Consider the following 23795-nt stretch of genomic DNA (forward strand, 5'->3'; position numbering starts at 1 on the left):
TCTTTTGACCATTTATCAACTGGGGAATGACTTGTTTTCTTACAAATTTGACATAGTTCTTCATATATTTTTACAATGAGACCTTTATCAGAAATACTGGCTGCAAATATTTTTCCCAGTTTTGTACCTCCCTTTTAATGTTGTTTCTGTTGATTTTGTTTGTGCAAAACCTTTTTTTAATTTAATGTAATCACAGTTGTCCATTTTGCCTTTTTCAATGTTCTCTAGTTTTTATTTGGTCATAAATTTCTCCCTTCTCTAAAGATCTGATAGGTAAATTATCCCTTGTATTCCTATTTGTTTATGGCATTGTCCTTTATGTCCAAATCATGTATCCATTTTGCCCTTATTTTGATATAGGGTGTGAGATGTAGGTCTATGCTAAGTTTCTGACATTATTTTCCAGTTTTCCCAGCAATTTTTGTCAGATAATGAGTTCTTATTCTAGAAGCTGGATTTTGAGGATTTATCATATATTACATTGCTATAGCCCTTGATTATTGTGTCATGTGTATCTAATCAATTCCATTGATCCACCATTCTATTTCTTAGCTAGTATCAAATGGTTTTGATGACTACTATTTTATAATATAGTTTTAAGTTTGGTACTGCTAAACCACCATCCTTTGTATTTTTTTTTTCATTAGTTCCCTTGATATTCTTGACCTTTTGTTCTTCCAGATGAATTTTGTTATTATCTTTTCTAGTTTTAATGTTTTGGCAATATGATTATATGGCACTGAACAAGTAGATAAATTTTGGCTGGATTGTCATTTTTATTATATTAGCTCAGTCTACCCATGAACAATTGATATTTTTCCAATTGTTTAGATCTGATTTTGTTTGTGTGAGAAATATTTTATAATTGTGCTCATATAGTTTTCAAGGTATTTTTTTGGCAGGTAGATCCACAAGTATTTTATTTTGTCTACAGTAATTTTAAATGGAATTTCTCTTTCCATCTCTTGCTGATGAACTTTGTCAGTAATATATAAAAATGTTGATAATTTGTATGGGTTTATTTTATATCCTTCTACTTTGCTAAAGCTGTGAATTGTTTTCAGTAGGTTTCTGGATGATTTTCTAGGATTCTATATCATGATATCAACTGCAAAGAGTGAGAATTGTATTTCCTTATTGTCTATTCTAATTTCTTTAACTTCTTTTTCTTTTCTTATTGCTAAAGCCAGTATTCATAGTGCAATGTTGAATAATAGTGGTGATAATGGGCATCCTTGTTTCACTCTGATCTTATTGAGAAAGCATCCCATTTCACTCCATTGCAAATAATGCTTGCTGTAGGTTTTAGCTAGATATTGCTTATTATTTTAAGGAAAGCTCCCTTTGTCCTTATGCTCTCTAGTGTTTTTAATAGGAATAGGTGCTGTATTTGTTCACAAACTTTTTCTGCATCTATTGAGATTATCTTATGATTTCTATTGGTTTTGTTATTATTTGGTTAATTATAATAATAGTTTTCCTGATATTAAACCAGCCCTACATTTTTGGCATAAATCCCACTTGATCATAGCGTATTTTCCTGCTGATAAATTGCTATAATATCTTTTTTTATTTTTATTTAAAGTTTTTGCATCAATATTCGTTATGTAGAGTGGCCTGTAATGCTCTTTTTCTGTTTTGGCTCTTCCTGATTTAGGTATCAATACCATATTTGTGTCATAAAAGGAATTTGGCAGTATTTCTTCTTTACCTATTTTTCCAAATAGTTTACATAGTATTGGAATTAAATGTTCTTTAAATGTTTGGTAGAATTCACTTATGAATACATAAGGCGGTCCTGGAGATTTTTTCTTAATGAGTGCATAAATGACTTGTTCAATTTCTTACATACCATTGTTTAAGCCTTATGACAGCTCTGAGATATAGGTACACTAGATAATGTCTGCATTTCAAGAATGAGGAAACTGAGACAGAATAACTAGGTCACCCTTGTCAGAATGCTAGTTAATCATTAAAGGCAGAATTTGAACCCAAGTTTTCTAGATCCTAGTGCAGCATTCTATGCATTATAACCTACTCTTTCTAGGGGAAACTTAAGTAGAAGAAATTCTAATGGTTCTGGGGTGGAAGTGAATTCCTTGTGCAGAGATATGAGTCAAGCATGAGAAGCCTGTCTCCTATTCCCAATACTGAACTTGGTTGTCATAAATTCTTTTGCACTGGGCTATAAGTTGCATAGATATGAGAAAAAAATTACATATGATGGAAATAGTTGACATATAAGAGATGAAAAAGGTGAAATATAACATGCTCACAGTCCCTGTAAATGGGCTAAATAAATGAAGCTGATAGCAAAGAAATATATAAACAACTACCTTTGCAGGCTATTAACTCAGGATAAGTAGAGGGTTGATAAAGAAATATGTATGCATGGAACAGTCAGAAATTGAGGGTATATAACAGAGTATTTTTGCACATAAGAATAAGGATAAATAATGACTATTTTAATAATTATCTAATCAGAGATTTATCACTGAAGTGATAAATAGCAGCAAGTTTTCAGTCCCATAGCCCCTCAGTAATTTCTTACTCTTCATTCTTAGATAGCATAGTTTTATAAAGATATGTTATTTTTTGTTTCTTGAGCAAATCCAGGCTCAATCTACTTTGGGTAACATCTTCCTTCCCATTTCCTATATCTTACCTATCCAGACACAGAGACAAACCAGATATTGAAATCAAAAGGGGTAGGGATGAAAGATAAGAGGGGTGAACTCTTATCTCAAAATTATCCCCGTGATTGGATTTGACTCGGAAGCTCACAATGTTGCTTAAGGACAAAATTTCCATTTCATAATTAGAGAGAAAAGATTTTAACATGAAAAGAGTTAACCCTAAACCCAATCTTTCTTATATAAAAGCCATCTTATGGAGAAGAAATATTGAATTTTTGCTGTTAGAGCAAGCATCAAAAACATGCCTTCAGTTGATTATAACTCATAAAAGAGAAAGGATGGAGGAGGACCTCATTCCAGTCCTTCACTCAAATAGCTTCTTATTTTAGCTTTCTATTTTCCTATTCTTGCTAATCACTCAACAAACATTCAATAAATGGGTGCTAAGATTTGCTTTTTCTATGTGACAGAAGGACTTGAAGTGCTGTTGTCTATATGCTAAATCTAGCACTTTGCAACAATGTCCCAGTCACTCTGTCTTAGTTACAGTTCTTCTAGTTGCTGAGGATGCCATCAGTTTGTGTTGTTTGACCTAATAATGTGTGGGGAGAGATGCAAATACCTCTGTAAATAGTTATCAGAGTATAAAGGTGTCTCTTCTGCTTTGAAAATTCTAATTCAGTATTTGGAATACAAATGCAGACTTATTTCCACATGATGCCCCATTTTATCATCTCCTGATTTTCGTTTCCTTCATGTTTTAAAGCCAAACATACACTCAGTTTCCTTCAAGCATTACAGTCCATTACACTGATCTGGACTTCTGAAATCTAATTTTTATGCACATATTTTGATATTCATTTAACCCAAATTCTTGTTTACATATGCTGGGAATGACCTAGGTCATTCTCAGAACAAGACCACTAGAACCCATTTCTCAGTATTAAATATCAGTGGAGAAACATGAAAATAAATCAATATTGCCACACTGACTCGATTTCCATAGCAAGAAACATAGCCATGGAACCCCAGGAAAGAAAGAACAAACACAAACACCCTGGGCTGGGAGAATGTGATGCTATGTTCACCTACTACTTTTAGTAATTAATAATTTATTCTCCACGTTGGTTAGTTGGAATTGGAAACATTTATGTGTATTTATATGGAGTTTAAGGTGAATTAAGGCAACATTCAGAACCAGAAAAAATGTTACTAAAAACTTAAGTCTTTTATCATAATCAAATGGTAACTCAGATTGGACAAATTCCCATGTTGCCAGGCGTTTTAATAGTGTTTCCAGGGTCAGAGGTCAGTGCTGATTTCTTCCATTTTCCTTCTTGTGAAAGAATACAATATATACTCATTTCAATGCAGACTATTGGGAAAATGGCCCACTATTCTCTGTGGAAGGAGAGCAGGGGACTTGGGATTTGCTTGGCTTGCAATGTGAAGATAGATGAAGGCTACTCAAAGAATTCTGTTTAAATTTCTTTTGCAATTGCAAATTGAATTCTCTATTTTATATACCCATCAGAAAATGTAATATATACATGTGATATGAGGTCGAGGATAATTCCCTAGAAAATAACTCAGACATCTAGATAATTTTGATAATGCATATCTGGCTGTAAAAATCTTTATATGCATTAATCTAGTCAAATTTCAAAGCTGAAAAGAAATAGAATACAAAGCCCCAAATGCCTTATAAAGAAACAAGAAAGGAGAAAAACTCCTGCATTTGTAATTTGCATCTAAAGAGGAAAATTATGTTTCAAATTGTAGCATTGAAGTGTAGTTCACAATATTTCTTAGCAAACTGAAAGAAGATAGTTTGAAAGAAGAGAGATTTGCAGCCAAATTCTTGTTCTATTATACACATTGGTAGAACTTTCTGCTCCTATAGACATATATATATATTTTTAAAGCATACTATTTAATTCATATCTATTTTAATTTCCAATTACTTATAGCTGTCCAATCATACAGGTAGATCCTTTCAAATTTTCCATCCCAGAACTTTACATGATGCACATGACTAATAAATTAATAATAATAATAATAATAACTTTTATATAGTACCCACTATGTGTCAGGTACAGAGCTATTATCTTATTTGATCCTCACAACAATCTCCCCTCATTATACATTATATAGTTGAGGTAAGAAGCAAACAGAGGTTAAGTAACTTCCCAATATACATAAGTGTCTAAAGACTGAAATTGGATTCAACTTCTGGACTCCAGGTACATGGTTCTACCTAGGTGTTTCAACTACAGCTATAGTTGAATCCAATTTTAGAAAATGTGTTCTGTTCTACAAGATTGTAATACTTATGATCATAGATATAGAGTTGAAAGTAGAAGACCATTTTCTCTCCCCCCCCCTTTTTTCCATAGAAGGAAACTTATTAGAAGTCCCAGAGAAGTTAAGTTAATGGCCCAAAATCACACAGATAATAAGTGGGAAAAGCATGATTCAAAGTTAGGTTCTTTGATTCCAAGTAAAGTATTTTTTCCAGTCAGTTAGCCTTTATATGCCTTAGTGAGGTCCTAGGTTCCAACTGAAATTCCAGCCTTGATAATAACTTATGCTAATAAATTATAGTCTTTCTCATATTCTTCTATATTTCTGTTATTGAAGAGGATGTACTCTTTTTAAAAATATTGTTTTATTCTGATTATACAAGTATATTAACTTTTAGACACATATTTCTTTATGAATCATCTTCTGAGAGAAAAATCAGAACAAAAGGGACAAACCACAAAAGAAATAAAAAACAGGGAAAAAAGTGAACATAGTATGTGCTAATTTACATTCAGTTTTATTTCTGAGTGCAGATGGGAGTTTCTGCTCAAAGTCTACTGGGATTGCCTTAGATCACTGAACCACTGAAAAGAACCAAATCTTTTATAGCTGATCATCACACAATCTTGTTGTTACTGTATACAATGTATTCCTGGCTCTTTTTGTTTTAGTCAGCATCAGTTTGTGTTAATCCAGGCTTTTCTAAAATCAACTTATTTATTTTTTATAGAGCAATAATATTCTATTATCTTCCTATACCACATTCCCTATTCAACCATTCCCTAACTGAAGTGTATTTACTCACTTTCCAGTTGTTTGACACCACAAAAAGAGCTGCTTGCAGATATTTTTGTATGTGTGGGTCCTTTTTCCTTCTTTATGATTTCTTTGGGATACAGATCCACTAGAGGAACTGCTGGGTCAAAAGGTATGCACAGTTTTATAGCTCTTTGGCTATAGTTCCAAATTGCTCTCTAGAATGGTTGGATCATTTCACAACTCCAACAATGCATTAGTGTACCAGTTTTCCTATATCCCCTCCAACATTTATCATTATCTTTTCCTGTCATTTTAGCCAATCTGAGAGGTATGAGAGGTACCTGAAAGTTATTTTAATTTGCATTTCTCTAATCAATAGTGATGTAGAAGAGGATGTGTTCTAATCAATCTGTGAACAAATATTATTAAGGACCTACTATGTACTAAGCACTACAATGTACTTTGCCAGAAATTTGCCTGAGAAAGAGAAATGAAAGTATACCAACAGCAGTTCAAAGAGTTCACAAATATTACTAAATACTACCCAAAGCCTTAAAAATGGAAGCTATATGGCATATTGTCGCTTTCCTTGGATTGAGAAAGAGAAAACCTGATTTCAAATCTTGCCTAAGGTGCTTGATAGTTATGTGACCCTGGGGAAGACACTTAACTTCCACATTGCTAAAATAAAGATGATAATAGTACCTCTCACACAGTATTGTTGTAAGGATCAGTTGAGATAGCCCACAAAACACCTTGCAAACCTTAAAGCTGTATAAATATTGACTATAATCATTATGTAAATATGTTAGAAAACAAATTATATAATGGAAATAGCTGAGATGTGTGATGAATATATAAAATCTGGCCTATGCAGTAGGATAAAAGATGATAGCAAAGAAATATTGGACAAAACAACTAGCTTTGCTGGCATTGACTCAAAATAAATTGTATGGAAGTCCTATATTCTACATTAGAAGGTTGGCGAAGAGAGAAGAGAGAAAAGGGGCTTCATACAGGTTTGAGAAAGTTGAGAGATGGCCAGGATGTTTATAATGGAGCATGAATGATCTGGGGAATGATTGCCTACCAAAGGATCACAGCAGAAAGAGGTAGGCTCCCAGTTCTGGAAAATGTCCATCCTCAGAGTCACTAGTTTCTTTGCCTCCAACAACTACTATGAGCAAAATTTACAGGTCAGCCATCTTCCCCAGGAAAACAAAGAACTTACTTGGTGGAAAGATAATGTGATTTTATGATCCGCCCTAGGATCTTTCTCTTAGCTTGATTGCCAAAACTTCCATCCCACAATTTCCTTAATGCTCTTTCATACTGATGAAATCAGTAGATCCACCAATTAGGATCAGTGATAGCTATGGGGTAGTGGATATGTGTAATGTTCGGGCTAGCTTTCTGGAGGTCCTCCGGAAGGGCCTTGGTCTCAGAAGGATAGACACCAAGAAAATGGACAAGAATAAAGTCCAAAGTCTTTATTTTCTCTTACACAGTCTGTGTGTGTCATAGTCTGACCCAGTTTCTTCCAGTAGTCTGACAATCTGCCAGTCTCAATCAGTCTCCCCTCCTGGTCTGACTTTGTCCCCAGTTTAAATACAATTACATCATTACAGTATATTGAATATGTGTGAACTAGAGAACCATTACATATCACCATATTAAGTACTAAATATATATGTGAACCATCATCTCATCATTCCATTGAGTCGACACCTTGTTTCAAGTATACTTCTCCAAAGTTCTGAAATCTACAGATAGGTATTTTTAAAAAAATCTAGAACTGTCTTATTAGTTCTGTGCCCTTTGGCAAAACATAATTTATCTAGTCCTTGATTTTTTCATCAGGAGAATATGGATAGTAACATTTAGGGAAATGTTTGAAATTTGTTTAAAGTTTTATTGATGCTTTTTAAAAACATGACTGTGACTTTTCAATAGTTCTCCCTTTCCCTTATGACAAAGAGAAATAGTTTATCACAAAATGCCAACTTGACCATGACAGATAGTGCATGAAATATTCTACACACAAAGCATGTTTCTTCAGTTTGTCAAGTTGTAAGAATCAGTTATATAAAGCATTATTGTTTGTGGAGTTATGACCAAATCATTCTTAAAAGTAATTTGGAAATAAAATCGTATAAATTTTTTGATCCAGCAATGTCACTTCTGGGTCTGTATTCCGAAGAGATCATAAAAGAAGGAAAAGGACCCACATGTGCAAAAATGTCTGTAGTAGCTCTGTTTGTGATGGCAAAGAACTGGAAAATGAATGGATGCCCATCAATTGGGGAATGACTGAATGAGTTGTGATATATGAATGTAATTGAATAGTATTTTTCTATTAAAAATGATGAATGGGCTAATTTCAGAAAAGCCTGTAAACTTATATGAACTGATGCTGAGTGAAGTGAGCAGAACCAGGAAAACATTTTACATAGCAACAGCAAGAGTATAACGATGAACTATAATAAACTTAGTTCTTCTAAGCAATTTAGTGATCCAAGGCTTCAATAAATTTCAATAAACTTTGGATGGAAAATGTCATTTGTATCCAGAGAGAGAACTATGGATATTGAATGTGAAACAAAGTATACTGTTTTCATCATTTTTCTCACTTCTTTCTTGTGGTTTTCCTTTTTTGTTCTGATTTTTCTCTGCCAACATGACTTATATAGAAATATGTAAAAAGTGGATGTACATGTACAAACTAAAAAAATAAATTACATAAATTATTTTGTCAGACAGTAAGCAGGCATTTATTTAAGTGCCACTAAAACAGGTGCTGTGATAAGTACTGGAGATATAAATACAAGAAAGACAGTCCCTGGTCTCAAGGCACTTATAATCTAATGGGATAAGTTAACACAGAAAAGGAAGCTAAGAGGGCAAAGGGAGGGGTAGAAAGGCAAGTACCTGATTTAGGGACATGATGAAGTTCAGATTAGTGCAGTCAGATAGGAAATGAAGAGATGGCTGGTCAAAGTTTTCTGCTGAACCTTTTACTTCCTCTTCCATTCAGAAGTAATCTGCAAAACATAAAAATAAATATAAGTAATTATTAGTTTAGCAATGTGTAAATATTATAATGCAATAATATCATTATAATATATAATATAGCTATTATTTAATAATTACAAACCATAAATAACAATACATATTTTTATTATTTAATGAACATTAAAATATTAAATGTAAATTCATATGAGAAGTTTTCATATTTTGATGGAGTCAGAGATTTAAGACAATAAAAATGGATTAGTTAACTGAAATGAGAGCAGAGATTGCCCATTACAGACAATTCTATAGGGGAAGGGAGCAGAATGAAGGGAATGAATATGCAGAAGACAGACTGATTCTCCATGTGCCTGGAGCTGCCGTACTTGTTCATTTTCCATTGAATAATACAAAAAGAAGTTGTAACTGGAGATATTGTCTGCTTAGCTGTAAATAAATGCAAGCTATCCAGTTTTCAACGATTTATGAAGACTATATTATTAAACACAAGACTCATTAAGAAAGCACATAAGTCCTGGAGAATATCTCCACTGACATGGCACTTTGTGATAACACCTATTAAAAGATGCAGTAAGCCAAATGACAAAGCAGAAAGAACACTGGAAGCAGAACAACTGTATTCAAATTCCAGCTCTGCTCCTTACAAGGTAGTCTCTGATAAGTCATTTTTCCTCACTCAGGTTCCACTTGCTCATCAATAAATGAGGGGCTTGGGCTGAACTATCTCTAAAGTCCCTTTTAGGCAATGAAATGTTGGAACTAGCTTGCACCCAGTCCATTGTTAAATTTCCAGTGCTTGCTTAGCCTTCAGATTTGGGTGCAAATATTACAGATTAAGACTTGACTTATTACTTTATTGATTCTCTCTCATTTAAAAATGTGATGGAGAGCATGTTAATAATGAAATTAAAGTTAAAAGTTGTTTGAAGGGAGGACAGAAAAAAGGGCAAAAATCAAATATTAACTTAAAGGAAATAAAATTTAAAGGAATAGCAAGTTGCACATAATAGATCTACAGTTTCATATGCAATCTTTTTATACACTTTTATTGAAATACTTATTTTATGTTGTAAATTAAAAATAAAATAAAATAAATAAATTTTAAAATGTATATTCAGTCTATTTTCCCCTCTGGAAATCTAGTTGTTAAATATTTACTAGGATATCTTACTTTTAACTCTACTATCCTTTATATCTACAAAGCCTGCCATAGATAGAGTCCAGAATAAAGTATTTTATTTAATAAATATTTGTTGATTGATTATGACAGAGAAAGAGTTTAAGATAAGCAGAGTGATATTTTCTGAGATTTTGATTAAAGAAGAGAATGTCCCAGTACATATATGTACAAGTTGTCTCCCCAGTAGAACATAAAATCTTTGAAAACTATGACAACTTTCATGTTATCTTTGTGTTCCTAGATACTAGGAATACTAATACAGTTTCTATTGTATTAAATGCAGTATCTGGGCCATAGGAACTCACTTATGACTCATTGGTTGAGTGCTTAACTGCTAAATTCTTATTGATTGATGGATAGAAGAGGCAAAATTAAGGATAATGGTGATGTTGATGAAGAAAAAGACCAAAGTGTTTGAGAAGATATAAATGAATATAGGAGGACTAGGGTTATGGTAAAAAAAACTATCACTCAACTCCCCCCAAAGGGAGGAAGAAGCCCCTGAGGCGGTGATGTGGAGCTGAATGATATAAGCATATGGAGCAAACCTCAAAGGAAAAGGGGTTTCAGAGGGATGGTGGCTGGGGGAGAGGGGAGGGGTATCTGAAAGAAACAGTGGGGAGTTTTGGCTGGGTATCAGAGTATGTGAATACCTTGTAAACAGGGCCCCAGTGTCTTAACTGAATTCAGACATGGAGCCAACTTTCATGCCAAGATTTTGGGAGCTGAGGCAAAGCCCAAAGATACCCTGAATGTGGAGCCCTGGTGTCTAGGCTTTGGTTCAGGAAATTGGGGGGTGGAGGGTGACTGAGGCAATCCTTGATTCAAAACTGATTTGTCTCTTAAAAGCTTCCTCTGCTGTCCCACTCATCTGGCACAAGAAGAAGCTTTTACTACAAAAGGCATGATATTGTCTCCAACCCCCAGGGAATTCTGGGGAGCTTGCAATAGAGGCTCTGGCAATAAGGAAGATAATATAACCTTACTTGACAGGAAATGTATGACAAGATATGGCTGGAAATAGAAGATAGGGCTTAAAGATGCACAGATTATTTCTTTTTGAATCCTTTTGGGCAAGTAGGGTAAGAATTAGCCACAGTATTCTTCTGATGGGCAAGGAAGATACCAAATGCAACTCCATTTCCTCCCCTTCTCTCTTGATTTGATTCTGTATAATTGATATGACTTATGCTGGGAAGGGCCAGCTGGATCAAGGGGGTGGTAATCTAGTCAATTCTAATTGCAAGAATGTTAATTTATTATATCTTATCATAGTTCTTAGGCTTTAGAGCTGGAAGAAATTTTAGAAGTGACACAATCCAAATCTTTCATTTTACATTCCATCCTGAACTTTTGGAATCCCTGATTTTCATGTAGATGGAGCCTAAGAATCTTTTACATGAAGTTTTCCCTCATTTACCAGGTGCTAATGCTCTTTCTTCCAAGATTGATATGTTATATAAGTTAATGTAAGATAGGAGATATGTTCTCATGAGTTTTCTAAATGTATTAATGTTTTGTTTTTTTTTTTTTTTTGGGGGGGGATTAAAGATCAAATTGTTTTTTTTTATTATCTTGTTTTTTAATTTTTTTAATTTTATAATAACTTTTTATTGACAGAACCCATGCCAGGGTAATTTTTTTTACAATATTGTCCCTTGCACTCGCTTCTGTTCCAATTTTCCCCTCCCTCCTTCTACCCCCTCCCCTAGATGGCAAGCAGTCCTGTATATGTTAAATATGTTTCAGTACATCCTAGATACAACATATGTTTGCAGAACCGAACAGTTCTCTTGTTGCACAGGGAGAATTGGATTCAGAAGGTAAAAATAACCCGGGAAGAAAAAGAAAAATGCAAATAGTTTACATTCATTTCCCAGTGTTCTTTCTTTGGGTGTAGCTGCTTCTGTCCATCATTTATCAATTGAAATTGAGTTAGGTCACTTTGTCAAAGAAATCCACTTCCATCAGAATACATCCTCATACAATATCGTTGTTGAAGTGTATAATGATTTCCTGGTTCTGCTCATTTCACTTAGCATCAGTTCATGTAAGTCTCTCCAAGCCTCTCTGTATTCATCCTGCTAGTCATTTCTTACAGAACAATAATATTCCATAACATTCACATACCACAATTTATCCAGCCATTCTCCAATTGATGGGCATCCATTCAATTTCCAGTTTCTAGCCACTACAAACAGGGCTGCCACAAACATTTGGCACATACAGGTCCCTTTCCCTTCTTTAGTATTTCTTTGGGATATAAGCCCAATAGAAACGCTGCTGGATCAAAGGGTATGCACAGTTTGATAACTTTTTGGGCATAATTCCAGATTGCTCTCCAGAATGGTTGGATTCGTTCACAACTCCACCAACAATGCATCAGTGTCCCAGTTTTCCCACATCCCCTCCAACATTCATCATTATTTTTTCCTGTCATCTTAGCCAATTTGACAGGTGTGTAGTGATATCTCACAGTTGTCTTAATTTGCATTTCTTTGATCAATAATGATTTGGAACACTCTTTCATATGAGTGGTAATAGTTTCAATTTCATCATCTGAAAATTGTCTGTTCATATCCTTTGACCATTTATCAATTGGAGAATGGCTTGATTTCTTATAAATTTGAGTCAATTCTCTATATATTTTGGAAATGAGACCTTTATCAGAACCTTTAACTGTGAAGATGTTTTCCCAGTTTGTTGCTTCCCTTCTAATCTTGTTTGCATTAGTTTTGTTTGTACAAGCTTTTTAATCTAAATGTATTAATTTGACATATAAGAAGAATGGATAGAAGAGAGAAGGGGAAAAGAGTCCTTAAATGTGCCAAGGATGGACACTTTTTCTTTGAGATTATATCAAGCTAGAATTATATCTATTGCCAATCATCTGCCCCTTTCAAATATTGCTTGTCTAAGGGATATGATAGCTTCAGACTGAAAGTTCATTCTTAAAAGAGAGGATATCTCTTAGCTCACATATAACAACTTAACTCCTTTAAATAGGAAACACAGCAAAAAGGCATTGTAAATAGTAATAGTAGGTAAACCCATTTATCCAAGCAAAATAGCAAAAATATGGAGAAATTATATAGGTTAGAATATGTAGGAAAAATCTTGTGGATGGGGTCTGCTGGAGTGAGAAAAGATGCTACAGAGTCAAAAGAAGAAAGAAATCCTTATCTCATCCAAGAGAAATTCTTTCTAAAATCTCTGGGGACACAAACTAGAAATCAGGAGAATATGGAAGAGCAAATTTCTCTATTTTGTCTGAATTTTCCAAATTTCTTTTTTCTCTTGATGGAATACACTCTTTATGTGTCTCTTCTCCCAGAAGTTTTGAAATTAACTCTGCCTCTTAGACAAGTAGTCATCACCTAAATATTCTTTCTACCATGCCTCATTCTGCATTAATAGCTACAGACAAAAATGTCCCAGGCTTGTTTGAAAGGTGGGTTCCCACTTTGTAATGGAGTTTGAAATGTGATAATACTAAAATTCCTTTTTTCACATTTTTTTCTCATTCATTTGTTGAAAGAAACTCTTGGTTAAGGTTTTGCCCTAATGAAGTCAAGCAAGTTCAGGAAAATGAGATAAAAAGGAATTTATTATAATATACAATGTATTATATGGACCAGGTACCAAATTCAAACCACACATTCTTTTAAGGATGAATTTTGTAATATAAGAAGTGAATCCTGACTGGCACTATTACTTTAATTTTCAAATTCATTTTTAAAGGATTTTGAGTTCCGAATTTTTCTCCCTCCTTCTCTCTCCTCTCCAAGACAGCAAACAATCTGATATAGATTATACATATACAGTCAATAACATATTTCCACATTATCATGTTGTTAAAGAAGAAAAAAAAAGCAAAAAAAGTGAAGCTAGTATACTTTGATCTGTATTTAGACTTTGTAGTTCTTTCATTTTTCATCATGAGTCTTTGGAATTATCTTGGAGCATTGTATTGCTGAGCAGAGTAAAGTTGTTCATAGTTGATCATCACACAATATTGCTATTGTATAATGTTCTGCTGGTTCTTCTCACTTTACTCAGTCAGCTCAACCCATACTTTTTTTTTTTTTAATGATTTAACTAGTTTTTATTCTTCAGGGTACAAAAGTTACACATAAAAATGATGATTCTTGAACTTATACAAGATTTTCCATAAGATTCTACTAATGAGTGAGCTCCCCTGATAAATTCAGGATAAGATTAAATTTACAAAACTGGGTTTACATACAAGTTTTCTACAATAGTCATTGTGGAAAGTGAAGCTCACTTTAGCTTTTCAATATTTTTAAAGAGTTTTATTGATGTTCACCTGAGTCTTTGAATAATCCCAAAAGTACATTGTATGTCACTTTACATAAGAATCTACGATTTCTTAATATTTCATTTTTCCCTATAATAATTTTCTATAATATTCCCAACCAGGTCAAAACTCCTCTCTTCCTTGATAAGAGAAGAAATTGCTATAGTTGGCGTGATATAGGGATGGCCTTGCCCCAGAGAGAGCAAGAATATAATCACTGGACTAAATACAAAACTTCCTTTCTTCTATTTACAATGCTAATTGCTTTGTTTCCTTGATGCATTAAGCTAATCATCTTGCTTTACAATAGACAAAGACCATTGTTGTCTATATTTGATTGTATTTTGCAGGTCATCTTCACATTCTTTATTGAATTCCTATTAGTTTTATATAGCTGAATTCCAACCACACAACAAAGATGAATTCTGTTGTCCAGGAGCTTTACAATTAGCACTTACTGTGGCCAATGGGCCTCATTACATACATGCAAACTTCTTTGTAATTATTTTAATTTTCTTCAGTATGGTTAGTTGGATGGTTGTTATCCTTTGTTCTGAAAAAGGGCTAAAATGACATCACTATGTTAGTATTGAATTGCAGTTTGTCCAACTGTGGCTCATTAGACCAACATGAGTTCCAAGTGCTCTGCCATAGGTCGGACTCAGATAGTCCATGTGAACATGTCGACCCATACATTTAAAAAAAGAGGATGGGCTAGGTTTATCTCAGGACCAAGTTTACAATCCAGCTAAATGCAGTTTTTCAAAAAGTATATCAAATTATATGCCATTGGCCTTTTCTACACTCAGGTTGGCACAAACTGTCACAGAATTAAGTTAAGTAAGACCACATATTTTGGCTACTGTTTAGAAAGGGGCTGACATCTACAGTAGTCACCCTTTATGAGAGGACTGGCAAGTACAGACAGGAAAGGTGGAATGGGAGATCATGGTCTCACTAAAATTTAACTTGGAAGTAGCGGTTAAATTTTATACATATTCTTTTATATTCTTTACCTTTTGTTCCTCCAGATGAATTTTATAGTTTTTATAGCTCTATAAAATAATCTCTAGTTAGTTAGTTAGTTGGTATGGAAAATTAATTTAGGTAGAATTGTCATTTTTATTATATGGTTTAGCCTATCCATGAGCAATTACTATTTCTCCAGTTATTTAGATCTGTACTTTTGTGAAAAGTATTTTGTAATTATGTTCATATTATCCCTGGGTTTGTCTTGGAAGGTAGACACACAGATATTTTATATAGTTTGTAGTTATTTCAAATGGAATTTATCTTTCTTTCTCTTCCTGATGGATAATGTGCATATACATATACATAGATATATATACAGAAATAATATTATATATATATGTATAAATCAGGCTAATATAAAATGTTGATAATTTATGTGGATTTATTTATCTTGCAACTTTGCTAAAATTGTTAATTGTTTCAACCAGTTTTTAAATTTATTTTCAGGGTTCTTTAAATATATTGTAACATCAGAGAGTGATAATTTTTTCTCCTTGTTGCCTATCCTTATTTCTTCAATTTCTTTTTTTTTTTTTTGTATTATTGTTAAAGACAGACTTTCTAATACAGTAGTGAATAATTGTGCTGATAATGTACAATTCACTTCATCACTGATCATATTGAGGAGACATCCTCATTAAAGATAATGTTTTCCCTTGGTTTTAGATAGATACTAATTATCCTTTTAAGAAAGGCTCCATTTATTTTTATGCTTTACATGTTGGGTTATTTTAAAAATAAGAATGGGTGTTATATTTTGTCAAAAGCTTTTTGCCAAAAAGCTTTTTCTGCATCTATTGATATAATCCCATATGTTTTCGTTATTGATATGGTCAATTATGCTGATAGTTTTCCTAATGTTAAAACTGCCCACTATTCCTGCTATAAATCTCACTTGGTCATAATATATGATATTTGTGATATATTGCTATAATCTCTTTGTATTTTGTTAAAATATTTTTGTAACAGTACTCATTTGGGAAATCAACCTATAGTTTTCTTTTTCTGTTTTTGCTTTCTGTGGTTTTAGGTATCAAACTTTTTTTGTGTCATAAAAGAAATATGTTAGAACTCCTTATTTACTTATTTTTTTCAAGTTGTTTATATGGTATTTGAATTTATTGTTTCTTTTAAATGTTTGGTCCTTTTTCTTAATATGGATGATTTATATTTTTATAAATATCTATTTATCTTGGTTAGATTATTGGCATATAACTGAGCAAAATAACTCCTGATAATTTCTTTAATTTCATCTTTATTGGTGGTGCTCACCCTATTCATTTTTGCTACTGATAATTTTGTTTTCTTCCTTTTTAAAAGGCAAAGTAATTTGGTTTTTTTCTTATTAAAGCTTTTTATTTTCAACACATATGCATAAATAATTTTCAACATTTATCCCTACAAAATTCCAATTTTTTGTCTCCTGTCCCCCCACATCCTCCCCTAGACAGCAAATAATGTAATATATTATACATGTGCAATTCTTTTATACATATTTCCACAATTATCATGATTCACAAGGAAAACCAAATGAAAAAGGAAAAAATTGAGGAAGAAAACAAAATGCAAGCATACAACAACAAAAAAGTGAAATTATTATATTGTGATCCACATTCAGTTTCCCCAGATCTCACTCTAGGTGCAGATAGCTCCCTTCTTCACAAGACCATTGCAACAGGCCTGAATCATCTCATTACTGAAAAGAGCCACATCTATCAGAATTGATCATCATATAATCTTGTTGTCATGAACAATGTTTTCCTGGTTCTACTCACTTCATTTCAAATCAGTTCATGTAAGTCTCTCCAGGTCTCTCTGAAATCATCCTGCTGATCATTTCTTATAGAGCAATAATGTTCCATAACATTCATGTACCATAACTTATTCAGCCATTCTCCAACTGAGGGGAATCCACTCAGTTTCCACTTTTTTGCCACTATAAAAAGGGCTGCCACAAACTTTTTTGCACATGTGGGTCCCTTTCCCTCCTTTATGATATCTTTGGGATACAGGTCTAGTAGAGACAAAGCTAGTTCAAAGAGTATGCACTTTGGGCATTGTTCCAAATTACTCTCCAGAATGGTTGAATCAGTTTACAACTCCATCATTGTTATGTATTAGTATCCCAGTTTTCCAACATTCCCTCTAACATTCATTATTTTTTTTTCCTGTCATCTTAGCTAATCTGAGAGGTGTGTAATAGTACCTCAGAATTGTCTTAATTTACATTTATCTCTGATCAACAGTGAATTAGAATACCTTTTCATATAACTAGAAATGGTTTCAGTTTCTTCATCTTAAAATTATCTGTTCATATCCTTTGACCATTTATCAATTGGAAAATACCTGGAATTCTTATAAATTTGAGTCAATTCTCTATATAGTCTAGAAATGAGGCCTTTATCAGAACCCTTGAATGTAAAAAAAAATTTCCCAGTTTATTGCTTCCCTTCTAATCTTGTCTGCACTGATTTCATTTGTACAAAAACTTTTCAACTCAATACAATCAAAATTATCCATTTAGGCAAAGTAATTTGTAATAAATTTTTATTTCTTCATTTTTTAATAGAACTTTTCTCAAAATTTTTGATATTTGTGAATTGGTTTTCCTCCTTTCTCCTTCAAATATAATTAGCTTATTACATACATATAATAAGCTAATTATATTATATAATATCTAATAAGCTAATTATAATATATATGCTAATTATATTATATATATAATAAGCATTAAACTAATGCTTGTATATATATACACACACACATATATTTATATAATATGAGAACAACTTCTAGGTTTATTTATTAATGCAATCTTTTTCCTCTCAACTTTCCTTATTCCTTCTTTATTTTTTTAGGATTTCTATTTTAGTGTTTAGAGTTCTTAATTTTTCTTTCCAGCAGCAGGCCCAATTCATTGTTCTGTTGTTTCTCTCTTTTATAGATGAATGTATTTAGAAATACAAAGTTTCCCCTAAGGTTACCTATCCATACAATCCCCCAGTCAACATCCTTGATAAGTTCTAATCATGGAGAATATGAAAAGTGAATAAACAAGTACAGATAAAATCATTTTTAGTCTTGCTGATGTAGAAGTTGTTTGTGATTTTGGAGTAATCACACTTTCAATATCATCTTTATAATGGAAAAAGAAGAACCTCAGTGTCTTGATCTATAAAATGTAGACAAAATAGTACCTACATCCTTAAGTAGTTCAAATGAGATAATACAAATACATATATACAAACGTGTGTGTGTATCTTTGTAACTGTATGGATGCTTAAATTTGGGGGACAGCTATGTGGCATATAGAGTGCCAACTCTGAAGTCAGAAAAATATCATATTCTTGAATTCAAACCTGCCTTCAGACACTAGCTAGATGACTCTGGGTAAATCACTTAACCCCATTTACCTCAGTTTCCTGATATATAAAATGAGCTGGAGAAGGAAATGAAAAGCCTTTCTAGTATCTTTGCCAAGAAAACATCAAATCAGATCACAAGAAATTGGCTATGACTGAAATGACTTGATGTTTAAATTTTACATTACATTTAAAAATCTGTTTACATTTATATTGTGTTCATACATGTGTATGTATATATATACATATATATGTATATGTATATATGTATATTCCCATACATACATATCAACTATGATGACCTTCTCCAAATTTAACTTGAAAAGCTGCACTCAAATTCTTTGTAGCTTGGTAGGTTTTACCAGAGCTCACACTTCATTGGTATCACTTTAAGAATCCCCAAGAACCTCCATACCATCATAAACCATGCAAAAAGAACGTTAGACAAGGGAAATTCTGTGTTTCAGAAGAAAAGGTCTTGATTCTTAGAAAGAGGACTTGAATTTAAATATTCTTTTGCCACTTATTAACAATGAAACTTTAGGCAAGCTGTTTACCTCCCTAGGACTCAATTTCTCCTTTCTGTAAAATGAGGGGGAGATGGACCAAATGACCACTAAAATCATTTCTCGCTCTGGATTAATCAACAAATATTTAAGTTCTTATCATATCATACCTACTTTGCTAAATACTAGGTCTATCAAGTCACTCCTCTCCTGGTATTTTAATGAAGGAAACAAAATGTAACTACTACTAACCACCTTTGTGACCTTTGTCAAATCCCTTCTTCTCTCTGGGGCCTCAGTTTCCCCATCTGTAAAATATGAAATAGGTCTAGATGACCTCTAAGTCATTGCTAAGACAAAGGACTTAATTCATTTTGTCCTGGTTCACAGGCAGAGCTTGATAACACAACAAAGAGGATGAAAGAAGTAATGTAGTGCTATTCTGCCTCTTTTTGAGGAAAGCAATGTGTTACAGTGAATAGATTTCTAGAATTGGAATCAGGAAAACCTAGGTTCATATCCTGATTCTACTTAGTAGCTATGGGAATCAGAAAAAATCATTTAGCTTATATGAGTTTTAGTTTCCTCATTTATAAAATCAAGGAAGGGAGGAGGAAGAGGAATGAAGTTTATGGACTCAGTAGTATCTGAGGTCCTTTCCAACCATAAATCTATGGTTCTCTGAGTTAAGAACAAAATAAGAGAATATCCCTGCATTTAGCACAATCAGCCCATCAAAAGTTTTGCTCCAAGAAGCATTAAATCTCCATAAAATTTAAAACTATGAGTTTTTTAGAGTTATGGAACTTAAGATAAGAATGACTCAGTCTCTAATAACAAGACAAAAAACAGACAGGAGGGAAAATTTCTTTAAAGATAAATTTAGAAAAACTGGATGTGACAATCACTATCCTAAAATAACCAATACCAGTACTATTTGATGTCAAACTCAAATCCTTGGGAGAAAGCCTATCTTCCTTTATCTTTTCTCTTTAAACCTTGATTCTCCTTTGAAGTAAAAAGTTGTTTATTCACTAACTTCATTTTACAACCTTCTAAAATATGATTTTTATCAATTAAAAATACTGATATTATGGCCAAAAAAAGAACATTAATTGAAGCCATGGTAGAAGTAACACAGAACTTTATTATCAACAGCACAAGGTCTTGCTTCATATCTGAGACTTCTTTCCATCTCTTTCAGTGTCACTTTCTTTTTCTAGAGCAGCTTTAAGCCCTCTGCAGTGTTGAGACATGACCAAGTTGGCTGCTTGCCTGGGACTTGTTTTTTTAGAAGTTGAAGGTTCCTTACAAACTCTCCTCCTTCCACTTAATCACAAATGGAGTAACAGTGTGCTTGGCCTGATACAGCTGGATATAGTCATGGCAGGGTTATTTTAGCATGGTGACATCCCAATACTATTCTTCACATAGGTCTCATAAATTACTATCCATAGAATGAGAGTCCTTCCATCCCAAATAGGGCACATTTTTTTAAAAAAATGGTAATTTAGAGACACAGAACGAGTGTATTTTTTTTATCTAATTCACTCATTCATACAAACTTCCTTTATCTCCCCATGACTTGCCTCTTTTTAAATTGATTATTTTAAAAAATGAAGAAGAAAATGATATGTGATTTTGTCAGTGGTGGAGAACTTTAAGATTGAGAACTCCCTTCACCCACAGAGATAGCAATCCAACTATGACATAACAGATTAATAAGCTTATAGGGTAGAAAAATGGGTTGAGGCCAAATGGATTTAAAAGCTAAAGAAAGGAGTTTATATTTAATCCTAGAAGGAATAAGGATACACCAAAGTTTATTGAGTAGGGCAGTAAATTTGCAGATGTATTATATACATAATGTATTTATTATACATATGCATGGATGTAATGCATTATATTCATACAAATATACCTTCAATTACATGGAAGATAGCATGTTAAAATATATCCATATATATCCAATATTCAAATTGTGACATTTCATGTATAATCCATACTTTCAAGGATAAGCATTATCATTTGACCTGGAGACAAATACCTCACTGGGATTAATTATGTTATGAAAGAACTTAAATTCTTTTATTGCTGGGGACTTGGACAGGCATTTTGAACCAAGGAAGAAATAAGCCTTGGAGCAACAAATGAAAATTTCTATTTGTAACTTTGTAAGTCAGTATTTGAATTTCTAGTAGCTACATTTTCTGAGTCTGCCATCATGGAAAATTCTCATGGATTTCCATTGAATTCTTTAGGGGGAAATTATTGATGTTATGTAAGAAATCTATTTTATTAGAGTTTAAGAGGCAAATTAAGCAAAGGTTTTGAATAGCTATTTTATCCCCTACCATAAAAATGGGAAGTACAAATGGATATAGACTTTTACCAGAACCTTTTTTAATGAATCTATATGAAGACAGACATATGAAATAAGACATGAGAATGTGCACTTTTCACTAAAATCTAGATTCTTCCTTTTGTCCAAGAACTATATGCTAGTGCCTTTCATATGTATACCCCAAAATTATATGAGCATGGGTTAAATTTTAGCCAACTGGACCCTTAAAACATCTATATTTGATCACTCAGTGAACATCTTTCTTTAATTTCACCAAAAATTAATTGGATAATTTTCTGTTACACAGTTTCTTCACTATCCTAACTAGTTGAGCTTGACATTATGTAGCTAGAGATTCCTTAGGGAGGTAGAAGGATATATTCTGGGCCTATTCCCAGAGTTCAGTTCTGGGATTCCAGGTGCAGCCAGCACAGAAAAAAAAATGGTCCAGAAATTGAGTGGGAAATCAATGCCTACCAATTATATGCAGTCCATTAAATTTTTTGTTGCATGAGTTGTATTCCGTGATGCTATTTTATTGATGACATTGAAACATCTGACATAATTAGTTCACTTGAGTCTTGTTAATTTCTACAAACACATGCGCAAACATTCTATAACAGTGGAAGCTAACTGCCAACTTTTCATTATACATGTACACTCTTATAAAATTTGATTTCTTTCCTACTAAATTGCAAATTCCTAGAGCTGGAAGAAACCTGAGAAACTATTCCAACCCTCTCATTACATTTGCTTTTTGAAAACAAATTCTATTAAGGCCTTTTACTTTTTAAATCCAAGTTGTTTTAAAAAATATACTTCTCCCTTCTTCTCTGCAACACTGAACCTTCCTTTGTATAAGAAGAGTCTCCTGGTCATTTTGATGAATCTCCCCAGACACGTTGATGTAATAGAGGTAGCTAGGTGATATAGTAGAGAGAATGTTGAACTTAGAGTCAGGAGAAATCTAAATTCAAATTCAGTCCCAGATGCAATACCATAATTTCTTAGTCTTCCCATTTATGAAATTGGAAATAAAGGAAGATCAAAATAAACAATATATTAAAAGTGCTTTTCAAATATTAAGTTGCTATAGCTTATAAATGCTAGCTCTATAACAGATATATGCTGTATATAGAGCATATATATGCAGAATATAAATCTTTATCTGGCGTACCTCCCACTGAAGTAGATCTTTGTCCTCTTGTTGAAAGAAAACAGGGAGTTTTTTCTGATTAGTGGCAGAGGTCATCATCCTCTAGACTATAGGTGATTGAAAATCAGGAGGGATAGATTTTTGTTTGAAGAACTAGAACTCCCTTATGGTTTATAAGATTGAAATACCAGGTTCTACCTTTTTTGTATCCTCTCAGCCTCAAGCCTCAAAAATCCAAACCAGAGTACTTGAGGGAGAAGCAATAATAACATATAGCAAAAGCAAATGCCAGAAGCATATACTAGGACAGAGCCTAAGAAAAGAGTTCAAGGATATTGTTCACTGCTATATAGAGAAGTGGGAATTGAGGCTTCATGGTTCTGGCATCTAACCCTTTAAGCAGAGAAGGAAGAATTTGCTGGGTAGCACCAGTTTTAGAAGTTTGAAAGTTCAGGTATATGAAAAGAGAAAATGGAAAGAAAAATATTTCCTGATGCTGTGTATCCTTTGGACAAAATAAGGTTAGTCCACATAGTTCATAAACAACATCTTACTTAAAGAACTTTACAACTCAGATGGCACACATATGGAAAAAGGTTGCTTAGTCTGCAGACTCAGAATAGGCTTTCATTTGTATTGGGGGAAGGTAGTCTAAGGTCGTGCTACAGATCCTGAGAACAATATATAAGAATTTTGTGGGAAAGAGGGACTATTGGAATGAAAGCATTTATTCTTTTGGAAATCCTCAATTCAATTCCTTTCCAGGATGCGACTGTTAAATTATTTGAGAACTTTATCCATCTATACTTCTGCATGGGATTTTTGTGAATCCTTTATGAATCAAGATGTCTGAGGAGACTCATCAAAGTGACTAGGAGACTCCTTATACAAAGGAAGGTTCAGTGTTTCAGAGAAGAAGAAGGGAGAAGTATATTTCTTAAAACAAATTGGATTTAAAAAATAAAAGATCTTAATAACATTTGTTTTCAAAAAGCAACTGTTAAATTATTTGAGAACTTTATATATTTGTGTATGGGCTTTTTGTGAATCCTTTATATCATATGCATCCCCAAAATCCATATTGTATAATAAGTAACGCCAATGTGATAACAAGTAAGAAACCTAGACATAAGATAAGACGTATATGACAATGATCCAAAAAGAGAAA

Source organism: Antechinus flavipes, chromosome 3 (assembly GCF_016432865.1).
Source record: "Antechinus flavipes isolate AdamAnt ecotype Samford, QLD, Australia chromosome 3, AdamAnt_v2, whole genome shotgun sequence".
NCBI lineage: Eukaryota > Metazoa > Chordata > Mammalia > Dasyuromorphia > Dasyuridae > Antechinus > Antechinus flavipes.